The sequence below is a fragment of the Cetorhinus maximus genome, chromosome 1 (genome assembly GCF_964194155.1).
Source record: "Cetorhinus maximus chromosome 1, sCetMax3.hap1.1, whole genome shotgun sequence".
Lineage (NCBI taxonomy): Eukaryota > Metazoa > Chordata > Chondrichthyes > Lamniformes > Cetorhinidae > Cetorhinus > Cetorhinus maximus.
The window spans coordinates 40,544,500-40,556,197 of NC_135879.1; positions in this window are offsets into that span (position 1 = coordinate 40,544,500).

Here is an 11,698-nt window from a genome sequence, read left to right on the forward strand (position 1 = left end):
GAATTAGTCCATGTCCAAATGCAGCAAGACCTGGACAACATTCAGGCTTGGGCTGATAAGTGGGAAGTAACATTCTCACCACATAAATGCCAGGCAAGACCATCTCCAACAAGAGAGAATCCAACTATCTCCCCTTGACATTCTATGGCATTACCATCGCTGAATTCCCCCACAGCATCATCCTGTAGGGGTTACCATTGACCAGAAACTGAACTGGACTAGCCATATAAATAATGTGGCTACAATGGTAGGTCAGAGGCTGGGGATTCTGCAGAGAGTAACTTACCCCTTGACTCCCCAAAGCCTGTCCACCATCTACAAGGCACAAGTCAGGAGCGTGATGGAATACTCTGCACTTGCCTAGATGAGTGCAGCTCCATCACCACTCAAGAAGCCTGACACTATCCAGGACAAAGCAGCCCACTTGATTGGCACCCCATCTGTCACCTCACACATTCACACTCTCCACCACCCAGGCACAGTGGCTGCAGTGTGTACCATTTACAAGATATACTGTAGCAACTCACCAAGGCTCCTTTGACAGCACCTTCCAAACCCGTGACCTCTACAACCGAGAAGGACAAGGGCTGCAGATACATGGGAACACTACCAGCTGCAAGTTCCCCTCCAAGCCACCAATCTTCCTGACTTGGAACTATAGTCTTCACTGTTGCTGGTCAAAATCCTGGAACTCCCTCCCTAACAGCACTGAGGGTGTACCTACACCACATGGATTGCAGCGGTTCAAGAAGGAGGCTCAACAGCACCTTCTCAAGGGCAATTAGGGATTGGCAGTAAATGCTGGCCCAGCATTGAGAAAGAATAAAAAAAAGAGCCTAAGCGTTGAGAAAAGTGAAAGAAATCCTGAAAAGAATAAGAATTAAGGAAAACAAAACAGAAAAAAAATGGAAATGACACCCATATCAAGAAACAAAGATTATTTTACAGTTTTTGGAGATTAATGCATTAAAAAGACTAAAAAGATTGTCTATTCAATATGGGTGGACCTACTATATATATATATATATTTAGACTATAACCATTCCATCCTCTTAATGCCCATCTTGTATGGGGGCAGTATTTGTTCAAAAATAATGGTTGGTTACATTACTGCTGTCAATTTGATTTAGTTCCTCGGTTTACTGGGTGTCAAATTAATCACTTGTAATGTTATCTCAGAGCCTAAGCTCCAAGCATAATGTACAGTAGTCTCATCCCACTCCCCAGTGATCCCTTGATCCAACTGCCAAATCAGTCCATGAATACAACAACTCATTTGATAATGTCTAGCATATGGACTGCTTCAGGAAAATCAGTTACATGAATTACACTGGGAACAACAGATGTGTTCTTCTTGCACAGAGTAAGTAATCTGAATGCTTTAGGCTTTAATTTCGTTAGACAGTCTTTGTGTTCTGAGTATTGTATTTTATTTTCAATTTTTATATTTTGTATCATGTAACCTCATTAGAGGCATTTTAGTTTATTACACTGTTGTGTTAAATCATTATGTAAGAGAATAGAATTTAATCAAGTTATTGGCTTTGGCTCAGTAGTAGCACTCTTACCTCAGAATCAGAAGGTAATGGGTTCAAGCCTCACTCTAGAGATTTGAGCATGTAATCTAGGTTGACATGCAAAATCAGCACTGAAGGAGTATTGGACTGTTGGAGATCCTGACTTGGAAATTCAATGGAGCTTAGGCAGTAATTTTACTACCAGGGAGGGGAGGACACAGGTCCCAAATCTACCTCAGCTGGAGCAGGGATCGAACCCTACACTAAGATAAGATACATTGAAGAAGGGTCATAAAGACTTGAAACATTAACTTTGTTTCTCTCTCCACGGATGCTGCTGGACCTGCTGAGTTTTTCCAGCGTTTTCTGTTTTTGCTTTGAACCCTACACTGATGGTGTTACTCTGAACCACACGCTAACCATCTAGCTGACTGAGCTAACTAGCCCCCAGCATGCTCATTACACAGCAGAATTACACCACTCAAATGTAATAGAGAGGCATTAAGGACCCACAATTGTAACAGCCATTAGGCCCCTTTGTAACATTGGTTTGCCCTGAATGCAGCTGTCACCTGGCTGGCTGCATTTAGGAAATTGTAGTCTACATGTGGTCTAGCCAGCAATGCTTAAAGGCTCTGCTACAGGTCATCACTATAGAGGTATTTTTCTTAATACTTCCTGACTCCACTGGAGTGTCAAAGACCATTGCTAGCCCACTCCACGGTCCCTCCCACCCCATTACCCCCTTCACTCTACCGGTGGCTGTCCCTTTCCCCCTCCCATTTTCCCCTTTCCTCCTGATCCCTTCTTTGCCTCTCCTGGTCACCCCCTCCCTCCTTCCATCCCGATTGCTTTCCCCTCTTCTGGTCACCTTCCTCTTGACTGCTTCCCCCTCTCCCAAGGCCTAGTTGAGGGCTGGGGGCAGTAATACAGAAATTTGAAATTAAAATCCTCTTCGCCAGCAAGCTTTCTCAAGTTTCATAGCAGGTGTCTATGGAGCGGGAACAGCAGCATGAAGAAGAGGAAAAGCAGCAGCAACATTGACCGTCAGTGATCTTATCTGCCAGAGTTCTTTTACAGAGCAGGTCAGCCAAGAATGCTTCACATGAAACCTTTTCCATAATAACAACTTGCATTTATACAGTGCCTTTAATGTAGTGAAGTGTCTTGAGGTGCTTTACAGGAACTTTATAGACATAGGTCGACACAGCCACATAAAGAGATATTATGACAGGTGACCAAAAGCTTGATCAGAGGGGTAGGTTTTAAAGAACATCTTAAATGAGGAGAATGCAGCAGAGAGTTTTAGGGAATGAATTCCAGAGTTTAGGGTCTAGGCATCAGATGGCACAACTGTCAATGATGCTATAATGGAAATAATAATAGCTTCTATTCATAATACATCACCAGTCATGCAATTCCCATCAGCATTGTCTTTCCTACAGTTCAGTCTTTGGGGTCTTGTCCTCACTCCACTGTAAAAAAAAAAAATATTTAACATCAACACCATACCCAGTGAATAAAAATTAATGCAGCATTCCATCATATCTAATATTTAACAGAATATTAAGAATCGTGGTGCTTGTAGTAAGAGTACTACACCTAGTACTTTTACAAGATGTATACCCAATGGCTATGCTTTAGAGGTAGAATATTGCTGAGCTTCCATTGCAGATACTTCCAATACCATGGTGGACAACCTCAAGTAGCTCATGAGTTCAGAGGACCTACCTGCATTTTATAGCATTTTGGAGTTGACCAGGCAGGCTGATCCTGCTGACTGGCACTAACAAGTGCACCGGTGGAGTGCATGATGGGAAATAGGCATACAGATATCCTGTGAAAATAGAAGGTACCTTTCCCATGGAGCCAAGGCTATGTACTGGAGCAGCACCAAAGGACTCCTATAGCTCTGAGTGAGGGCAGAATACAAGACTGATGTGACACAACAATAATGTCCCCAGAGCTAAAATGGCAACTGTTTTAGCTACCATGGTAAGTTTGAGTTGCCATGGAAGCTACCAGGGCTGTCAGCAGAGCTCTGTTATGGTGGTTGCCACTGTGATGCTCATGGAGTTAACAGCTCAGAACATGTTGGACAGAAAGGTATCCATGCTTTGCACAAAGCTCTGACATAAGTTGGAGCTGAACTATTCAGTTCTCTGAACTACCACACATGTGCAAGCATGCTAGCAAGCTGACCAGTGTAACTAGAATTTCCAGGTGTATTCCTTCTTTGGTAGGCTGCAGAAAAGCTAGTATGTGATCTTGCCCTTTAGCGAGCTATTAACTGTGGTTGTATCCTCCAGCTCAGCTATAACTCAATTGTGGCTGGTGATCCAAGGTATGAAGCCCCTTCTCTGGCCTATGCCCTAATGTACATATGCCAGTCTCTAAACTGGTGATTGCCAGAGTCAGATTGAGTGATACTACATTTTCACAATGACTGGAATGGCACAGGGGCCCCAGCATTTTCAGTACCTGAAATGAATTAGCTTTTAGTGTGAAGGGAAAACAGGGAGGAAGCAGTGTCTGGTGAAAGCAACTACAGTTTATCATGCAGGTTGTGTAGAGTTAGATGGAGTAAGATGTGAAGAAACCCTGGGTGATGTCTCCTCCAGTGTTGTCACTCGCCATGGCCATAACTTGTGATAACAGCACATGTTCTCTAGGGGACAGGATGTACAGGCAGGCATGGCCTGCTCCAGTTGCAGCTTCTTGCTTTGTGCAAACTTCTAAGGAAGGAAAATGGGATTCTATTAATTACAATATTGTAAAGTGTTCAGAGAATGTGCCTCTTCTGGTCAAACAGTTTGTATGTTGTGTGTAAGATGTAAGATGTGAGGAAGTGAGGGTAGCAAACCTGGTGAGAGTAGGAAGTGCAGAGTGTGTGAGTAGCAGGAGAAGGAAGTGAGTGATTGTATTAGCGTGAAAGTGAAGCTATCATTCTATCACTGAATATTACATCACATAGTTCACAGCAATTACTGTACCTGTGGCAAAGTGAACTTTCCCCGGGGCTGAATTTTCTGGCTGGTGGGGGGACGGAGCAGGAACGGGTGCGGACCCCATCGCCACTCGCGATCGGGCCCGCACCACCATTTTATGCGGGCGGGCCAATCAAGGCCCGCCCAGCGTGAATCACGGCTCCCAAGAACAGCAGGAGTGGGCAGGTGGTGGGTCTGCAATGACCACTGTGTCCAATGGCGACCCTGCAGCTTGTTCTAAAAAGTTGCTGGAGCCTTTCCTAGGCTGTGAATTATGGCCAGTAGAAGGGCTCCCCAGAGCGCTGCTGCTGAGCAGGTCAGGCAGGAGGGTAGGGCAGGGGGGCACTGATGATTGCCTTGCTGCCCTCCTCGAGGAGGTGGCAGCATGGTGGGAGGTCCTGGTAGTCCAGGACGGGAGGAGGCGGCCCCGCCCACACGACTAAACATGCCTGGGAGGAGGTGGCGGAGGTGGTGAGCTCCCGCGACATGGTGCGGCGCACCTGGGTCCAGTGTCGCAAGCACTTCAATGACCCGTTGCGCTCAGGAAGGGTGAGTACCATGTTGGCATTGATCACTTAACCCAGCAGGTAGGCTTTCCTCCCTGGTGTCCCCCCCGAAACTAAGTCTGACTGTAGTGACTGCATTGAATCATTGACAGCATGGGTCCTTCATTGGGTGGGCCAGCAGATATTGCTCATGCTGAGGTCAGCCTGAGAGATTGGTGAAGAGATGGGTTCTGCCCCCACAGCAAGTGGTACACTGTGACCCACATTACTGTTTTGGGGGCAACCTGGAGGAGCTGTACCTAGGCGCAGTGCTGGAACTCCAGGACATGTCAAAATCAGGGAGATGACATGCTGGGAAGGGAGCTTCAAGGTAGCGTGGCACCGATCGATCTGCTGTCCTCTGCACTCCACGTGCTTGCACCTCCTTACTATGGAAGGTGAGACCGTGTGGTGCCTAATGTGATGTAGGCAGCATTTGGCCAAGGGGGTGGGGGGGGCGGTGGGGACAGGCCCAGCATCTTTGTGTGAGTGTTCGACAGCAGCAGGGTGAGAAGACACTGGTGCCCTGCAATGTCCCACTCTGGTTGGGGTGGGCCGTCCGCAAAGAGAGTCCAGGTACAATTAGCACTAATCAATGGACTTCTCTCCTTTTCAGGAGAAGAAAGCACATAATGCAGCCAAGCGAGTGAGGACTGGCGGCGGGCCAGCACAGTTAGCAATTCTCAGCCGCTTCGAGCAGGAGGCCCTGGCCATGCGCCCAGGTCCATCGGTGTCAGTGAGGCTGGGGTGCCATGGGCAGGTATGTTTGCCCAGCAGTGAGGTCACCATTGCTCTCCCAGCAGCCATGGCAGTGCTGAATGTTCAGTGATTGAAGTTTGCAACATGGCTTGACCATTGCTTATGGAACGATGAGCGCATAATGATCCGGGGGACATGGATACGCATTGACATTGTCTCCACTTTAACTGATCCAATGTCCTTGTTCTTCCTTTCAGCATCAGCGGAGCAGGGCCGGAGATAGAGAGTGCCTATGGCGCCAGCAGATGGAGGACTGCAGGGGACCAGGCAAATGCTCAGTCGGTGGCTGATGATGTGCCTCTGGAGTCGTCCGTGATGCAGCAAACACAGGAGGTGTGGCCGGGTGTGCAGGAGCATTTGGTGGAGATACATGAGGTTATGCTTGGCTTGGTGTCTGTGGTGGAGAAGTCTACGGGGACAATCGCTGAAGCAATGAGCTTCATGTCCAAGCGCCATGCGTCCTCCATGGAGAGAGTGGCAACTCTTGTGGAGAGGCTCCTCCAGGAGACCCATCAGGGCTTCCTGGGGATGCGCTTGGACCAGCAAGTCCTCACATCAGCATTGACCTCAGCTGGTCAGTGCCAGTGTGGGAGATGGTCTGGGCACCAAGTTTCCCAGCTCGGTGCCCACCCATCCACAGTGAGCAGGGAGGTCCGAAGCGACCTCACGTCGGCACAGCAGCTGCCTGTCGTCTCTGCGGGCTCCTCTCAGGGCGCTCCGGCTGAGGGCGGCAGCTCGTCCGCTTCTGTGCCAGTGACCATTGCATCCGGTGAGGCTGCGATGACTGGGCAGCTCCCTCCCAGGCGAGGCCAGCACAGGTTCCACGGGCCAGAGGACGACTGCCAAGGTAATCGAGGCCAACAGTACAGCAGAGTCGGCAGGCTGTCTTAGATGCCACTCCCAGCGAGGGGTCAGCACCAAGACGTAGCACCCGAAAACGTAAACATAAGGCACCTTAGACACACCACAGATTTATCACTGGTGCTTTTGTATTAGCCCGAGATGAGGTCTTTTTGAGTTGGTGTGACTTTTAACAGCTTTTTCATTTTGTTTCATTAAGTTTCTTTGGTTGCAAAAATAAATTCAGAGATGTCACCATGGCTGAAGTTGCCTCTTTTGTTCTACAGCTGGATGGTTTCCAATAATGTAATGAGTGTTTTGTGGGCCATTCAGCTTTACTAACAAGGACCTTAGTTAATGTTCCCAACCAGGTGGATTTTGCACTTAGGTCTCAAATATGAAGCATACAGCCCAGGCTTGTCCTGGAGGTCCATATGTGGTGTGCTAGCTGAAAGTTTGTTGGATTAAAGCCTCTCGGGTGTCCCTGCCTCCCTGGAATATGCCCAGGTCAGCGTTTACCCCCTCAGCATTTTCTTGCACGTGCACATCCTCAGACTCACTGCTGGACTCATCATGTGCATCCGCAGCCAATGCATCTAAGTCTTCATCATCCCTCCTTTCCAGCGCAAGATTGTGGAGAGCGCAGCATGCAACCGCTATCAGCGACACATGATCTAAGGGATACTGGAGTGCGCCCCCTGAGCAGTCCAGGCATCGGAAGCGCATCTTGAGAAGACCAGTGGTTCTCTCCAACACAGCCCTTGTGGAGGCGTGGCTCCTATTGTACAGCTGCTCAGCTTCTGTTCTTGGATGGTGGAGAGGCGTCATGAGCCACCTTCTGAGGGGATAGCCCTTGTCGCCAAGCAGCCATCCATCCAGCCGGGCTGGAGCACTGAAGAGCCTCGGCACCTGGGGGTGTCTCAGGATATAGGCGTGGTGGCAGCTGCCTGGGTACCTTGCTTAGACTTGTAGAATCAACATCCTGTGATCACACACTATCTGCACGTCCATAGAGTGGAAGCCCTTCCTGTTGACGAAGGCACTGGGCTCACCTGCTGGTGCCTTGATGGCCACATGTGTACAGTCTATTGCACCCTGGATGCGGGGGAAGCCAGCAATGGCCGCGAAGCCTCTGGCTCGCTGTGTCTGACTTGCCTAGTGCCATCCCATAGGATGAAGGTCAATGCACACCTGAACAGAGCATCTGCTTGACACAAGTGTGGACTGATTGGGAGACACTGCAAAGATCACCCACCGACCCCTGGAAGGAACCTGAGGCATAGAAGTTGAGGGCAGCTGTGACCTTTAGAGCCACTGGCATGGGGTGTCCACCCACACAGTTAGCGGAGATCTCAGGCCCAATCATCTGACAGATATAGTTGACTGTCTCCCTTGAGAGGCGGATCCTCCTTCAGCACTGTACCGCAGACATATTGAGGTAGCTGCTTCGCCACCTGTATATCCTGGCGGCAGGATAGTGGCGTCTTCTGCGGCCCCTTCCGTCTTGGATTACCCTCTTGGCCATGCACCCCTTGTGCCTGTGCCTGACCTCCCAAAGGTGGCTCCCCTGGAGGCTGAATGTGCACTCCTGGCCTCCTCCCGCTTCTAGCCCTCCCTCCCTCCACAGAGGTGGTGCCTCCAGTGGAGAGTTCAGCTCCCATTCCCAGGCTAAGGGAAGGCTTCCCGAAACATGCAGGCCCAAAAAAGATTCCTCACTGCAGAGTGCTGACCTGAAGGTTGAGAGTCCAGACCACGCAGCTGGTATGTGTTTTGAAGTATTGCAGATCACACAGGCGAGTATCAGAAACTTTGAAACATCAATATTTGACAAAGCACACTTGCGACCCCACTGAGCCCTCTTAACCCCCCCGGATGAGGTTTACACAAATGTGTCCTACCTGCCTGCCCGTTGCGCCAACCCGAAAATCGCACGGGTGCCGAAAAATCACAGTCGATTGGCGCATCAAGGGCCTTAAGTGGCCTGTTAATTAATGGCGGGCGCGCATTGGAGAGCATTGCGCGCCCGCCCAACAAAATATCGCAGTGACGTCAGGATGCTTGCCCGATGTCACCGCACGTCACTTTACACGTGTGCGTGCGGGGCCCGCCCCTGCACGCCAACGGGAAAATTCTGCCCCGGTAGTCAAGATAGCAGATCTGAAGCTGGGTTTTCGCAGCAGCCTGTTTTCAACTCTTTCAGGAACTGATTTTGTGAAAACTCTTTTAAAAAGCAGAAATGATTCATTAAGTATTGGTAGTAAGTTTTTTGTAGCAACTTCATAATTTTTTTCTGGATATTTCAATGGTTCTCTGCATTATAAAACTGGATATATTTTCAGGAAAGATATATGTTGTATGTGTGCACATATCTGCAAGTAACTGCTGTTAAAGAGTAGTTTCTACAGCAAAACTGAGAAAAATCAAACAAGTTGCTGACCGCTGACCTGAGTCTGTCTATTTTATGAAAATAAACATTGAGATACTTGTCTGATATAGCTGCAATAGAAAACCCCACTGCTGTCAGTGCTTATCAGAAAATTATTCCCTGTAAGTAAAGAACAAGGATACTTGTTACTGATCTAATTAATATTAGTATAGAAATTTGAAATGTTCAGAAGAAATGTTAAGTCATATCAGCTCCATTGATGGCCTTGTGGGTAAATGTAGCATACAAAGATCTCATCTTCAATACTTGACCAATAATGAATTTGCCAACCTCAGACAGGCGAGTAGTTTGGCTGCTACAATTGGCCCCGGTAATTGGGCAAAGGAGGGAAAAACTCAGAGAGGGCCCCTGCTCCTGATCATTACCCAGCAACCACGCAAAGTGCATCTGTATCAATATCTTCTAAAGAAATGCCCTGTCAGAAATGTTGACAGAATTATAACATAAACATAAGTGCAAATTGAAGTCCATAAAGTAGAAACCTGTAATGCTGTCAAATATGCATGTTAAGGTGCTTCTACATTACAAAACTGCTGACAATAATTAACAGCCTGTTAACATAGAAACTAGGAGCAGGAGTAGGCCATTCGGCCCTTCAAGCCTGCTCCGCCATCATTATGATCATGGCTGATCATCCAACTCAATAGCCTGTTCCTGCTTTCTCCCCATATCCTTTGATCCCTTTTGCCCCAAGAGCTATATCTAACTCCTTCTTGAAAACATACAATGTTTTGGCCTCAACTACCTTCTGTGGTAACGAATTTCACAGGCTCACCACTCTCTGGGTGAAGAAATTTCTCCTCATCTCTGTCCTAAATGGTCCACCCCCTACCCTCAGACTGTGACCCCTGGTTCTGGACTCCCCCACCATCTGGAACATCCTTCCTGCATCTACCCTGTCTAGTCCTGTTAGACTGTTATAGGTTTCTATGAGATCCCCCCCTCAGTCTTCTGAACTCCAGCAAATATAATCCTAACCGATTCAATCTCTCCTCATATGTCAGTCCCGCCATCCCAGGAATCAGTCGCTGCACTCCCTCTATAGCAAGTACATCCTTCCTCAGATAAGGAGACCAAAACTGCACACAATATTCCATGTGTGGTCTCACCAAGGCCCTGTACAATTGCAGCAAGACATCCCTGCTCCTGTACTCGAATCCTCTGGCTATGAAGACCAACATGCCATTTGCCTTCTTTACCGCCTGCTGCACCTGCATGCTTACCTTCAGCGACTGGTGTACAAGGACATCCAGGTCTCGTTGCACATTCACCTCTCTCAATTTATAGTCATTCAGGTGATAATCTGTCTTCCTGTTTTTGCTACCAAAGTGGATAACCTCACATTTATCCACATTATACTGCATCTGCCATACATTTGCCCACTCACTCAGCTTGTCCAAATTACACTGAAGCATCTCTGCATCCTCCTCACAGCTCACCCTCCCACCCAGCTTTGTGTTATCTGCAAATTTGGAGATATTACATTTAGATCCCTCATCTAAATCATTAATATATATTGTGAATAACTGGGGTCCCAGCACCGATCGGTGCGGTACCCCACTAGTCACTGCCTGCCATTCAGAAAAAGACCCGTTTATTCCTACTCTTTGTTTCCAGTCTGCCAACCAGTTTTCTATCCATCTCAATACATTACCCCAATCCCATGCGCTTTAATTTTACACGCCAATCTCTTAAGTGGGACCTTGTCGAAAGCCTTCTGAAAGTCCAAATAAACTACCTCATCAACTCTACTAATTACATCCTCGAAAAATTCCAGTAGGTTTGTCAAGCATGATTTCCTTTTCATAAATCCATGCTGATTCTGTCCGATTCTGCCATTGCTTTCCACGTGCTCAGCTATTAAATCTTTTATAATGGATTCTAGAATTTTCCCCACTACCGACGTCAGGCTGACTGGTCTATAATTCCCTGTTTTCTCTCTACCTCCCTTTTTAAATAGTGGGGTTACATTAGCTATCCTCCAATCTGTAGGAACTGTTCCAGAGTCGATAGAATCTTGGAAGATGACCACCAATACGCCTACTATTTCTAGGGCTACTTCCTTAAGTACTCTGGGATGTAGATTATCAGGTCCTGGGGATTTATCGGCCTTCAATCCCATCAGTTTCCCCAACACCATTTCCCTACTAATACTGATTTCTTTCAGTTCCTTCCTCTCACTAAACCCTGTGTTCCCCAACATTTCTGGTATGTTATTTGTGTCTTCCTTTGTGAAGACAGAACCAAAGTTTGTATTTAGTTGGTCAGCCATTTCTTTGTTCCCCATTATAAATTCCCCTGTTTCTGACTGTAAGGGACCTACATTTGCCTTCACCAATCTTTTTCTCTTCACATACCTATAGAAACTTTTACAGTCAGTTTTTATGTTCCCCACAAGCTTACTCTCGTAGTCTATTTACCTCTTCTTAATCAATCCCTTGGTCCTCCTTTGCTGAATTCTAAACTGCTCCCAATCCCCAGGTCTGTTGTTTTTTCTGGCCAATTTGTATCCCTCTTCCTTGCATCTAATACAATCTCTAATTTCCCTTGTATGCCATGGTTTGGCCATGGTCATCGCTTCTCCGCAGCAGAGTTTATGCAGTT